Source organism: Cynoglossus semilaevis, chromosome 10 (genome assembly GCF_000523025.1).
Source record: "Cynoglossus semilaevis isolate Cse_v1.0 chromosome 10, Cse_v1.0, whole genome shotgun sequence".
NCBI classification, from domain to species: domain Eukaryota; kingdom Metazoa; phylum Chordata; class Actinopteri; order Pleuronectiformes; family Cynoglossidae; genus Cynoglossus; species Cynoglossus semilaevis.
Window position 1 is genome coordinate 6,480,301 of NC_024316.1, and position 13,805 is coordinate 6,494,105.

The 13,805-nt window shown below is 39.4% G+C and overlaps 2 protein-coding genes across 14 annotated transcripts in view; one reads left to right on the forward strand and one right to left on the reverse strand.

Moving 5' to 3' along the window:
• Positions 1 to 13,783, reverse strand: part of plagl2 (pleiomorphic adenoma gene-like 2) — a 38,120-nt gene extending 24,337 nt beyond the window's left edge. The window contains exon 1 of the mRNA XM_008318411.3: positions 12,521 to 13,783. The gene's annotated coding sequence lies outside the window, so the exon portion shown is untranslated. The remainder of the gene's footprint in view (positions 1 to 12,520) is intronic.
• Positions 1 to 13,805, forward strand: part of tm9sf4 (transmembrane 9 superfamily protein member 4) — a 64,857-nt gene that overhangs the window by 39,182 nt on the left and 11,870 nt on the right. For 11 of the 13 annotated variants that reach the window (XR_003050817.1, XR_003050821.1, XR_003050823.1 and 8 more), the window contains exons 20-22: positions 697 to 775; positions 1,608 to 2,194; positions 2,921 to 3,075. The gene's annotated coding sequence lies outside the window, so the exon portion shown is untranslated. The remainder of the gene's footprint in view (positions 1 to 696; positions 776 to 1,607; positions 2,195 to 2,920; positions 3,076 to 13,805) is intronic. The other 2 variants (XR_003050819.1, XR_003050820.1) reach the window with 2 other exon arrangements.

The following is a 13,805-nucleotide window of genomic DNA, read 5'->3' on the forward strand; positions in this document are numbered from 1 at the left end:
GAGGAAGTGGAGCTGAGGAGCCAACAGGTGACTGAAGGACACGGAGGTGGACGAGGGCCAGAGGTTGAACCAAAAAAAACACACTTCAGACAAAGTTATCAGATAGCAATAATATAATCTATTATAAATGTTTTGGTAAAACAGGAAATGTACCAAACTGTGATGTCATCACCTTGATATCTACTGAACTGTGGCGTCTACATACACCACTAATATTTAGGTTTCTAGAACTTTTTTGGGTTAAGTAAGATGGATTTGTAAGGTTGAGGACCTGCATGCCGATGTGTGCTGGACAAAAATACAGAGCCCCAAAAAAATTTAAAAAGAGAAAAAATATATCAAAGTTTTAATTCAGATCTAAAATAAAATAAAACAAACCCAGCCACTATACCAAAGCTAAAAGTCTTTAAAACTCTTCCCGACCATGACATACGGCATCAGAGAAATGGTTTTCCCATTTCCTGTCTGTGCTTTTTTAAACGGGCGATTAAATAAAAAAATGTTTAAAAAGCCCAAAAACAGCACACAAAAAAGGAAATATGTTAAAGTAGAAAATTAGAAATAAAAATGTAAAAATTCAGAACATGAAATGCTGGAAATAGTGAAAAAGTAGGTTCATTGTCATGTCTGTCTGTCTCCCCTTCCCTCCTGTCTGAGTTACTCAGTGTCATCATTCACCTGTGTCTCTGTCGTCAGTCTCATTAGTGTCACCTGGTGTCCTGGGTGTATCTACACCTCTCTACGTGCCCTGACGTTCTGCTGTTCCTGCGGCCCCGTAAGTTTTGTTATTTTTACACTTTATAAATAAATTCTCTGCACCTGAAGAGGCTGCTTCCTGTCATGGCTCGATGTAACATTAATGTGTTCAAGTTAATTCAAAGTTAATATTAAAAAGTAAATTATTAAGTTACTGTTAAAAGGACTAGAGAAGACCTGGGCAGAAACGATGAACTTTTCTTTCATCAGTTCCTTTTAATCAATCACAGGAGGCGAATGGTTTCTCCCTCAGAGCCTCAGATCCTTCCTGACACAAACTCTCATTTTCACTTTCACACCGCGGCTGCAAAAAGATTCCTTTCGTCTGTAGCGCGGGAGTAGCAGTAGTAGGTTTTACTTGGCGGTACTGGGTGAGTTGGGGATTGTTGAAGAGGAGGAGGTGGGGTGGGGGGGTGAAGGAGTGATTAAAATCATTTCAGATGGAGGAAGAGGAGGTGTGTCATCAGACTCTGTGGCTGCGTTTGTTTTTGTTTCTCCAGCGGGAATCTGTGCTCTGTTACTGCCCCGAGAGCAAATCAAGGGACGTTTAATCATCTGTTTCTGCTACTGTAGCCATATGTGAATACATATAAGTGACTCAGTGTCTTTTCCCCTCCGTCCACACGGATCGGGTTTCAACCCACTCTGTGACTCACACATCTACATCCTCTCCGCTGTCCTGGACAGACCCACTTCATATTTTATACATTATTGTACCAGTAAAGCACACAAACACACATAGCTGTGTGCTGAGTCACGTCTCCACATCTCAACAACACTGTGACATGCATCCATCTTTGCTCTGCATGTACATACTAGACTGTGGAGTAACAGTGCATTCCTTGACACAGACACACCACCGCACTTCCACTCCGGCTCCTGTCGCAGCCGAGCACGTGTGAGGAGATGATAATGACAGGAATCAAGAACACCGAGTTATTGATTTTCCCACTCCTCCTAACTGACAGAAGCCCCTGAAGTGAAGTGTATTTGGGTCCAGCCCAAGGAGGTGAAGAACAACATGTCAAATTTTTAAAATGTATTAAACCTGCAAATTTAGAATTTTTTTAATAAACTGTCCCCCAGTAATTCTCATGTATGTCCTAGTAATTCGGCTGTAACCTCACAACAAATTGTAATGTTAATCTAAAAATCCTGCATTGGATCAAACCTTTTTAGTTACATTACATTAGATTTAACTAATTTATTAATGGACGTGAATTAATGAAAGTGAATTACTCGTCAATGTGACACAAAATAATGTGACCTCTGTGTTTAACCCATCACCATAGTGAACAGTAGGAGCGCTCAAGCAACCGGGGAGCAGTGTGTGGGGACGGTGCCATGCTCAGTTCACCTCAGTGGCAACTTGGCAGCTGGTGGACTCGAACCCGTGACCTTCTGGACCCAAGTCTGCTTCCTTAACCAGTTTTTGATGGTACGTAATGAATATTTTTTATGTAAACCTTAGAGATGTTTTTTTGGATTTGATATATACACACACATTTTCTGCAACATTCATGAGAAAAGAGTTCATTTGAATATAGTAATGTCCAGTAAATCAGTTAATCAGAGGCTAGAAACTGTATGTAAATAATGTATTAAAAAAAATTAAATGGAGAAAAACTAGATTAATGAGCTGTGGGAAAATGTACAAAATCCATACAACAAAAATGTAACATTTACACAAGGCTGCAGCGAATATTGTGGCAGCCATCCATTTTTTTTTTTTTACCAATTATGCATCAAACACGTGACCACTGTGTGCGGCCACAGGATTCAAACCACTGCCGCATCATGCAGCAGTGAGAGGATCCTCTCTGAGGCCTGAACTCCATCTGTAATAACCATGAAGATGTCAATATATCTTTGAAACAGTCTGTCCGTGTCTCTGAGCTCCGTCCTGCCTGATGACAGACCAGCAGAAGACGTGCTCATGTTTCATGTGGTGGTGGCTTCGCTACATACTTTGACCACTGAGTCGACTGGGACTGTGCTGTGCCTTAAAGGGCGGAAGTTCTGTTCAACTCTGACACACACACACACACACACACACACACACAAACTACTAACAGAAAGGCCAAAATTTACAGCAAGTGCTTCAAAAGGTGATCTTATTGTAAGGCAAGCATTCTAACCACATCTGCCACCATGTCACCCATAGATGGATGGATGGACTATAGTGAACGGGGGAGTTCAACGCCTAAGGAGCAGTGTGTGGGGATGGTGCCTTGCTCAGAGCACCTTAGTGGCAACTTGACAGCTGTTGGACTCGAACCTGCAACCTTCTGGACCCAAGTCCGCAACCAGTTTTTGACGGTATGTACTAATGTTTTAAAGTTCTTTTTATGTAAACTTTAGAGATGTAAGGATTTTCATGAGAAAATGGTGAATTAAATATAAAAATGGCCAGTAAATCGATGAATCAGAGGCTACACCTTCAGCGACAACTCCTAAAAATACGAAAGTGCACAAATATGGATGTACGAATGAATGTACAGGTGAATGAGCGGGCAGATAAATTAAATTTAGTAAGAAACATAACGAAGCGTTGAGCTGCGACAAACGTAAGTTTTACATAAAGTAAAAAAATAAATCCTGGAAAAGCTTAAAGTTAGCCAAAATGTGTGTACAATTGAAAAATCAAATCTTCGTCACTGTCTTACTTCAGTTCACTTCTACTTCCTGCCGGTGTTTATTCCTAGTCGACCCTAACTAATCTGCAGCGTCTCACCACGGAAAACCTTCAGCCTCTGTTTCCAAATCAGTCCGAGCCTAAAGGTTAAGTGTGAGTCTATCGGTTTGTGAGAAGCGACCCTCTGAACCGACGCTATGTTTACTGCACAGGGAGAAAAGCCTATTAATAAATCTGCTGCAGACAGCCTGGCGGAAGTGGCCCGAGGGCTGTAAACTCAGTTTGAGAGAAGAAGAATGGAGGAAGGTCCAAAGAAGAGAGAGAGAGAGAGAGAGAGAGAGGGAGGAGAAGAAAGAAAGGGGAAAAGGAGAGGATGGATGGAAATGAGGATGCATTGAAATAATGGACCGGGGCAGTGCAGGGTGGACNGATGGATGGATCTAGGTTCTGAAAAGCCACAGCTGCCCTGCTCTTCCTAGAAAAAGATCCACGAGCAGAAAGTGGCAGTATGTGGTTCAAGCATCTCGCATCCTCTTACTATTTCTGAACTGCAGCATACTGCAGGAGCCATCAGAATGTGAGCTGCTCCGCAAAAACCTCGGCCACAGCGCGTGTGTGTGTCTGTAGTTTTGCTCTTACGCATCCATAATTCTGTTTTCAATCACTTTGTTCCACGGTGTAGTATTCAGCATATATATATTCAAGTGTGAAGGTGGTTAAATACAAGCATTCGTGCAGTTTTTTAAACATGAGATATCAAATAATGGCTACAAACACAAAATATTTACAGTAAAATCAACAAGCAAAGTATACTTTCATCTTTTTGGAAACTGAAGACTTTTAATCGTGTCTTTATCTCCTCGACCAAAGTCTATCAGGAAAATCAATATTTTTGCCTTTAAGGGAAATAAGAATGGGCCAAACTGTGGAAGAGTGTTTAGAACTTTTGCCTTACAATGATATAGATATAGATACAATGACTGTAGATATGAGGCTGATGGACAGTATTTTTGTCTCTTTATATTGTACTCTGATGGACTGGTGAACCAACATGGTGTAGCCCCCACTCACCTGATGACTGCTGGGATTGGCTCCACCACCACCCCACCCTTCCCCCGTTATACCCATAGAAAGGGTTAAAGGGTTAAAGATTATTTCCAGAAGTAACTAATAATGTGTCCATAATGTGTGTTTACCCAGATTTACTCCTCGGTTGTGTCCATGGACCTTGGTTAAAAAAGAGGTGACTGGTTTTCAAGTCTACAACAACCTCAGTGTTCCACGGTTTTATGACTTGGTATTATTAGACCAGTGATATCTAAAGGAAGTTTAGTTTTTATTAGAATCACTATTTATGTTGCCTCCAAAAGCGGCCATGTTTACAGCCTATCTCTTACAGTGTCCATGTCTCCAGCTGACCTCATTCAACCTCTGCCCAAAAACACCTCAACACGAACCTTTTAACATCAGACATTCATTTGGAATCTGTGAATCTTAGTGTTTTGCCGTGATTGGCTGATGACTGTCTGATATCTAATGATTGATGCCCATTATTTCTTTTTTTAAATCCTTTCTGTGTGAGAGAGCGAGAGTGTGTGTAAAAATGACATATCCACGTTTGTCCCATGACACTGAACCAACACACACCCGTAAACACACAAGCTGACCATGTGAGTTCAAAGAGAACAAAAACACAAACTTCAACCAAACAAACAGTCCAGTGAAGACTTACACAGACATAGCTCTCTATTGTTTAGGGATGTCCGATATTAACTTTTGGCCGATATTTGATATGCCGATATTGTCCAAACACTTACCCGATTCCGATATAGGCCTGGTAATATTTATTTATTTATCTCTACAAACCACTGTATGAGTATGAGTTTAATTAAATTAGCTGCAATGCTGCCATCTAGTGACTTTCTCTTTAAAATACAGCCGTTTATCCCCAAAACCTTTTTTAGGGCACCTATCATTTGGCTAAACCCAGGCATTGGGTTATAGGTTTTTCATTATCGGAGGAAAAAAACGATAACAATACATACCGATATTACATAATATGCTAATATCAGGGCCGATAATATCGGTCAGCCGATATTATCGCACATCCCTACTATTGTTATATATTCATTGCGAAAAGAACATCGTTTTTGAGGGACTTGAGAAAAATCTCTGATGCTCATCAAGCGAGAAGAAGATATACCAAGATAACCTTTATTCAGTGTCAAGAACTGCAAGATTTTAAGAAATCTCTACAAAATATGTTACGGACCATCACTGGATATCTGCACAGGAGAGGACAGCGAGGCCCGGACCAACAAAGGTCCACCTCTGAGGAGGACTCCAAACCAAAACTGAAATCTGCTGAGAACAACTCGATGAAGACGACACAGAGTGCTAGGTCAGAGGAGACAAAGCTGGAATAAGACATCAGGGGAGTGACCTGAAGGTTATTTCAAATACTCTGTCAATGAAACTGAACCACAACTATTTAAATCAGATGGGGAAAATACATCCTCAGCCTTGACGCTCCTCTGATCCCATCCTTTTTCTCCACCTGGTGCTGTCTTAAAAATATCACAAATACAACAAACTCTTTGCAGCGATTTGAGAATGTCGTCCGTTCTATCATGAACCCAGTGTCCCCCTCACTCCTCTGCACCTCCACCCCCTCATCCATCTCCATCCTTGCGTCCAGAAGGTGAAGAAGTACAAAGCGGGGGAATCAGAGCTTTTCCGATTCTTCCCTGGTTATTAACTACCACTCGTCCCCACAGAGGGCTGCCCCCCCCCCCCCCCCCATTCCCCCAACTGATGCTCTTTTCTCATGGAAATCAGCCTGCTGTTGCTGCTGCCACCACCTCCACCACCAACGCCTCTGCTGCCACCGCCGCCGCCGCCACCGCCACTGACCACAAAGGTGCAAGGCATTAGTTAGAAGAGAGAAGAAGACCTCCCTCCAGGCTCAAAAACATCTCCCTCTCTCCCTTTGTCATGTGCGCGCTCCCGTCCAGTCCAAATAACAGGCATGTGTGCGGGCTCTCTCAGGCAAACACATTCACTCAATCACAAAGGCAAACATGAAACGTGCTGCCTCCAACCACAGGAGCAGCAGAGAACTGCAGTAATCCACGGAGACTAATGAGAAGAAGCTGGAGCCAGGATTCTGTCCTCGCTGAAGAAAATATTTCTGAGAGAACAGAATGGATGTCACAGATGATTTATTTTTAAATGGAAAATCACACTTTCAAACAACCCGAGGAGCAAATAGCTGCATTTATAGTCATTTTGGCTTTTGGCAAATGCATGTCTAACCTCTGGTCCAGGGACCAATAATGGTACTCAATGGCAGTTTTGTGTGGCCTCTGATGTCTTTCCTAAAATTACAGATTTTTTTTTTCCAGTTAAGTAGGCAAACCAATAGGCGAATAGATATTAACAGTTTATGTATGATTTATTTTATATAATTTTTATCATGTAAAAATGTATTTAAATTTCACCAGGATGTTGAGCTTTTAATTTTTGATTATTTTACTTTTTACTTGTCATTATATTTTGTAACTTTTTTATTCAGCTTTTGGGATTTTCACTGTAAATTCTTGGTATTTTTGATATTTTTTTAATTATTCCTTTTTTATTTCAACAGAATTTGAGGCTATTTCTTGCCTTATGTTTGTTTGTTTTTGAACTTATCCTATTCCGTCAGAACTTTTACCCACCTATTTTGCTTTTTTGTTCCTTGTAAAAAGTTAAAAAGACCAAATCTTTTATTGTATTGCAGCTTATGTTGATGCATTTATAAGCTAACCTTTAGCTTACATTTAGCATGCATTTTTCAGGATAACTTCTGTTACTTTTAAGCTAGTCTTGCCAAATATTCCGCTTCTCCTACCCCAAGTCTGCTATCAGACGAAGATTTTTAAATACTAACTTTGACTTTTCTGGCCTTTTTGTATTTTATTTTTATCCGCCTGAGTTTAAAATGTGCCCCGAATGAAATCCAAGCAAGTCTGGTGGCTTTCTTCTAAACTTCTCAGACTAAAAATGGCCTGAAGGACTGAGAAAAGTTCAGGAAACAAGCGTCACTCCTCGGCTGCTGAAAAATAAAACAGGTGCCGATACGCCGGCACAGGATGCTCTGAACCGTCAGACCAACTCAAATGGCTGATGTCAGTTTAAGCAAGTGAACAGATCTACAGACAAAGGATTTTTTTTTTTTTTTTTTACAACAAGAATGTGGCAAAAACATCAACACACACATGGGTCTGGACTTGCACTTCAAACTAGCAGCAACAAAGCCTTTGTCTCGTGACAAACTCACTTCCATTTCCTTATTATGTAGCTGCAGGCCTTGTTGGGAACACGCTTGTCTTAAAAACAACAACACACACACACACTTACACACACACACACACACACACACACACATAAAAAGGCAGCAGCAGAAAATGGGTGGTGGTGGCCTGCCGTCATCAACCAGAGGGGGAAACCCACCCAAACTGAACCAGACTGTTTTCATCTGGAACTGTGACATTGGTATTTTTAGTGTGTTATTTAAAAACTATTGTGTTTCCTCACTTTATCAGTTTGGCATGAATGCGATGTTTGGCCCTTTTTTTGTGTGTTTTTTGCTAATCAGTAATGTCAGATTTTCAGTATTTTTTCAATCTGACAAAATTCACATTAACTTGAAACAATTGAAATGATCAGTTAGTTTAGATGAGACTATTCATGTTTTACTACGGCCTTAAAGACTATGGAGGTAAATTGGTTAATAGACTAAAACAAACTTCTGGGAAGACATTTTCTCCATTTTCTAGACCTAACATCAGAGTAATTAATCACATCCAAAGACTATGTTTTTGTCTGCTAAACAACAATTAATCTTAAGTTCTGTAATAATAAAATGTTGCAAAAACAAATCTATTGCAAAAAAAAAGCTTATAGTGGAAATTAAAACAACAATAATAAAATTGAGAACAGAACCAGCTAAACCTAGCCAAAATAGCTAATAAAAAAATAACACAAACAATAGATAAGGTTTGCTAAAATAATAATTACTTAATGTTAGTCAAAAAATAAAAAGACTAATAAAACAGTTAAAACACTGTAAAAAAAAGGTCTTCTTGGAAAAACAAATTTTATAAAAAAAAGTATCAAAAGAATATTAATTGTGAGGTGAAAAACAAATAAAACTTTAGCTAAAATATTTACAAACTGTCTAGAAAAAAGTCTAGAAATAACAAAGACATTGATTGATTTAAAAAAAAAACTAAAAAAAAGTTTGTGATGATACTGGTACTAACTAATAACTGCAACGATGAAGTTTTGGCCTACAAAGGCCTGAAGTTTGGTTTGGGGAAATGTTCGACTGTCTCTTGACATTTTAGTCCTTATTATGTGTAATAGTTGACAGAGAGCTAGTGAGTGTTGTTAACTCTGAGGAGCTTCTACCTGCTGAGAGCATGAACATGTGAGAACCACAGGAAGTCTGCTGAGAACTTCAGGCTCAGAGCTGATGTCATGAAAAAACCCTTTCAGGCTAAAATGTCACTGAGACACCAACAATAACAGGAGCATCAACCCTGGGTCTGTATGACAGACATTTAATTTATGAAGCATTTGCTAAAGTGGGAAAACTGTAATCTATTCAATTTTATTTGATTATTTTATATTATATTAATATTAAATTAATTAGCACTTTTTGTCAGGGAGAAAAGAGCTGTTACGCACATATTTTGAAACCGTTTCTCTTACTTTTTTTGCAAGTTTTTGCTTCGACTGACTGCTGTTGTTATGCTTTCGTTGTCCTAATAATTACTTTTGCTCCGTTTCTGTGCAGCATTAAATCTTAAATGTAAAAGTCTGCCACAGATCATGTTGATAATGTAAGATGACAAGGGTCAACTTTTAATGGTAAAAATTCAAAAGTACCACAGGGTACACAGTCTAATGTCTAACAACATGTATTTCTGAAGTTAAATCCAAGCCAACCCTGTTCTAACTGATTTTCTGGTGTCTTTCTGCAACTTGAGCCCGAGAGAACAGGAAAAGGTTAAGAAACTAGAAGTAAAAATAGTTAAAGAATACGTAACCCAAATAGTTCAAAGTTAAGCAAAAACAAAAAAGGGGGGGGGGGGGGCTGGTAGAAAAAAATGTTTAAACAAAAACAGGCCAGTAGCACAGTTAAAAACTGTAACCAGAAAAAAGGCAAACATATATGGGTATTTTTTTTGCAAAATAAATGAATCTTCATCAAAAAACGCTGGATAAAATATAGAAAAAAATATAGGAAAAATTTGATAAAAGGGTAAAAATATAGATGAAGAAAGACAAGTCATGATAAAAACGTCTCATCACTAATTAATAATAACAATTGTCACAGGAACATAAAAGTAAATGCTTTATAAAATGACGTATAGAGACATAAGGACCTCAAAATAAACTGCTTTTTAGTTTTTGTTTATAGAACAGTTAAAGTCACAATTCATTGGAAAGCAGAGTTTTTCTTCTTCGTTCTCTATTTTTGCCTCTTTTCATGCCGCTGATTGAAAACAAATGTGTGAGGACAAGTCAATAACAAGTGCAAAAACCAAACCCCAGTGACTCTCTGCAGACCCCTCCCTCTGCTTTTGGGGAGGGCTCAATTGTTATTTACCCGCTTTCAAGGAAAAGTGCATGCACACACACGCACGCACATATAGAGCAAGAAAATACACAAAATCAAAACTCATGTCTTTGACTAACAACTTCAGTCCAAGCTTCCAGATTAATACAATAAAATATTTAAAAATATAATACAAACATATTTGATGTTTTTTTTCCCCAAATTTACTGATACTAATCAATGATCTGTTTGGAGGTTTTTGATACTTTGACCGCTGCACAACAAATCAGAAAATAGCTTCCATTTCCACCAGAGATCACACCCAAACTCAACACAAACTTATTATTAAAGGATGAACAACAAGCCCTAGTTCAACTGCCAGGCCTGGGTATAAAAGCAGCATCAACCAATGGTATACTGTATGGTTCAGGTGTAAAAGGTTATGTTTGTGTTTCCGCCCAAATACATTTCCAAAATAAAAATTAGATTTTTTTTAATGCATTTTTTGGAAGTTAAGCATTCATAGATTTGAAATCAACAGCTGAAAAATATTAATATCTAACTAAATAAATGCTACATTTCACCCAGATTTCTGTACATTTCTGAAAAAACATATTGATACAGACAACCCAGCAGCTTAATGTCACTTTGGAATGATATGCTACAAGTAAATAAAAACAGTGACCACCTGTAGTGCTCTCTTTCAAATCCTGCTGCCGACTTTGATGCGGCAGAATCAGAACAAAGACACACGACGAGGCGGATCCCATTATATTTGATGTATATTTGAACGTGAGTCGAAAATGTAGCTGCACCGTTAAAAATGTACCTCTGTCATACGTCTTCTCATCTTACATAGGATAAATGCAAAAACCCACCATGTGATGTCCCATCTGGACATTCCACAGTGGACCGAGACTCGTTCAGCCGAGGGTTCTTCATGTTCTGCTCTGAAAGAACCTGATACTCTTCTGATGCTTGAATCTAATTTTCCCAAGCAGTTCTTCTGTCTTTAAGCAATGTTTTCCTACTACCTTGTGACCGTAGCCAATGGCTGAGCAGATTAGATGAGCAGTGTTTTAGTCACTTTAAGGCCAGACATAAACATATCTAGCACAGGATCTCAAAACTGCAGACATTCTAAATAAAAAAATACATTATTTAGTATTAAGTCAAGATTAAGGTTTGAATTTTCTTTAGGGTGTATGGATATCAGGAAAGAGGTGGAGGAGATTTCTGAGACCTTGTAGATAGCAGGAAGGATCAGTTACAGTTTAGGGCTGCATTTTATCCAGTAGTGTTGGGAACCTGAACAAAACTGTACTCTCTACAATGAGGTCATCCTTCGATCTGCCGCCAAGGACAGAAAGACAAGTGATTAAATGCCATGATGACATGTTCGTTCCATCAGCTGAACAGAGAACACGTCAAAAAGCAACATGAACAAGACGAAGAAGACATGTTACATTCAAACACAGCGATATAACATGTTTTGAAGGAAATCCAGAATCAGTGTCAAACAAACAGACACAACAACGACGAAGGCTCTCATTCTACACAAAACATCTCTAAGGCTTCGTGAGCAGGGGTTTAATCTTCTTTGACCAAATGATCAACTGTCAACACGTGTCATCGTTCTACAGGTTGTCGTTAGCGGACTTCCGTCTGATGTTGGAGGTGCCTCATCAGCAACAAGTCCAGTGCAGCTCAGTCCATCCTGTGCTGGACTGTCGTCACATGTCGTTTGTACTGATGTCAAATGAACTTTAGAGATTTACCGTTTGTTTAGTTTGTTTGTTTGTTTGGTTGTTTTTTTTGTTTGTTTGTTTGTTTTTTGTTTTGGGTTTTTTTTTTTCATTTTCTTCGAAGATCGTTTTGTTCTGCACCATGCAGATCACTCCTTTTTTTTCTTTTTTTTTTTCTTTTTAACTTCGTTCCCACATTTGGTCTATACTTCTGTGGCCAAACTGCACACAAACAAGGTTGGACCAGGACAGACTTGTCCAACTACAAATCGCTTCATAGTTGAACTCGGTGGCAGGAAGAAACAGCAGACGTCAACAGCGACGCACGGCTCGCAGGACGCAGGGAGAGAGAGAGAGAGAGAGAGAGAGAGAGAGAGAGCACCAGCGCTGCCCCACTGCTCCTCCACCTCCACCACCACCACCACCGCAGCCGTGTCTCCAAAAACTTCTCACGTTTAACAACATGTTTATGCACCGATGGAAGCAGGAGTAGAAAGGGCAAGGAAAGGAGTGAGGAAAGGAGTGAGGAGAGGTGGTGGCAGAGGAGGAGGAGGAGGAGGAGATCACGTAATGAAGAGTTAAAGGCAAGTCACAATTGCGCAAAAGCGGCTGCGACTTCTGCGCGACAGCAAAAACACAACAATCCAAGTGTCAGACGTGAAGCTGGGAGTTGATCCAAAACTTATCTCACACACTGACACACACACACACACACACGCATATACAGAGAGAGAGAGAGTGAGAGAGAGAGGGAGGAAAGCGAGGCCGATCACCCACCTAAAAGTTTCCAGCTCCGCATTAGTCACTTTCACATGGATCCCGGTAAACTTCCATCCTGGGCCACTCCAGAAAAAATCCACGGACTCGGCTCCTCTTACTACCTCCACGCGATTCGTGCTGGGATCGTTTGTAACACTTGTCCCGATTATTTTTCCGTTTCTCTCTTTCTATGCGTGTGTGAGAGTATGTATGCGGGGCCTGAGAGTGAGAGTGCGCCTCTCTACCCCCTCTCTCTCTCTCTCTCTCTCTCTCTCTCTCTCTCGGTTATGGGGCGGTAAGCATTGTGGGAGTGTGACGTCAGGCCACTTTCACAAACTTTTTTTTTAGCAGGGACAGTTTTTACTGTGTATGTGGGTTGGGGGTGCGGGTGTGTGTGTGTGTGTCGCATTCCCTCTGATGGTAATTTGATAAATAATAATAATAATAAAATATTTGTATTCTTCCAATTTACAAAACAAATGGCTACACTGCCTTACAATGCAATAGAAGCTCTGATTGAAACATTAATAATCCGATGAAAGGACATTGGATTTTTATTCTTTTGCTTTTACTGATGAACTCTAACGTATTTTCTGAACTCATTCCGACACTTATACTTGCGTTATACCGTTTTCCACTGTTCATTATTAACGTATAAAAGTGTCAAACACACACACACTACATCCATAAGAGTGTGTTTGTAATAATTGTTTTAAAAAATGTCTTTTTTTTGGTAAATGCGTATATTTATTTTATTTTTTTCTCTCTTTCATTTTGTTTTCTTGGTCGTTTTTTTTTTAATTTTATTATTGTGTTTACTTTTTTTTATTTTTTAATGTTAATTCCTTATTTCTCTTTTCCTTTTGTAGTCCCCACAGCCAACGGCTAGGTGTGTGGTCAGTTTTATTGTTGCAGAACTAAATTAAACTAATTTAAAAAGAGGATTTAATGATTGGCATCATTATTAAGTTACATAAATGTCTGGCGTTTTACTGAGTAAAAAATGTAAAGAATGCAATCATTTCTGTTAGTATTATTCCCATATGTAGCACGTGTGCTAGCGGACCAGGGTGATGGATAAAACACAGTACCACAATAAACGAACAAACAACAACGTCTGAAAAAAGAAAGACGTAAAAAGACGTTTGTTTCTGTAAATGATAAACATTAAAATATATACCTCAGTCACAAGGGAAACAAACGCGAGTGGTAATACCAAACTTATTTATGTTTTGGCAGCAGGAGACAAGGTCCTGCGTCCACACGGTTTGATGGTGGTCTGTGACCCCCCCAAACCCCCCAC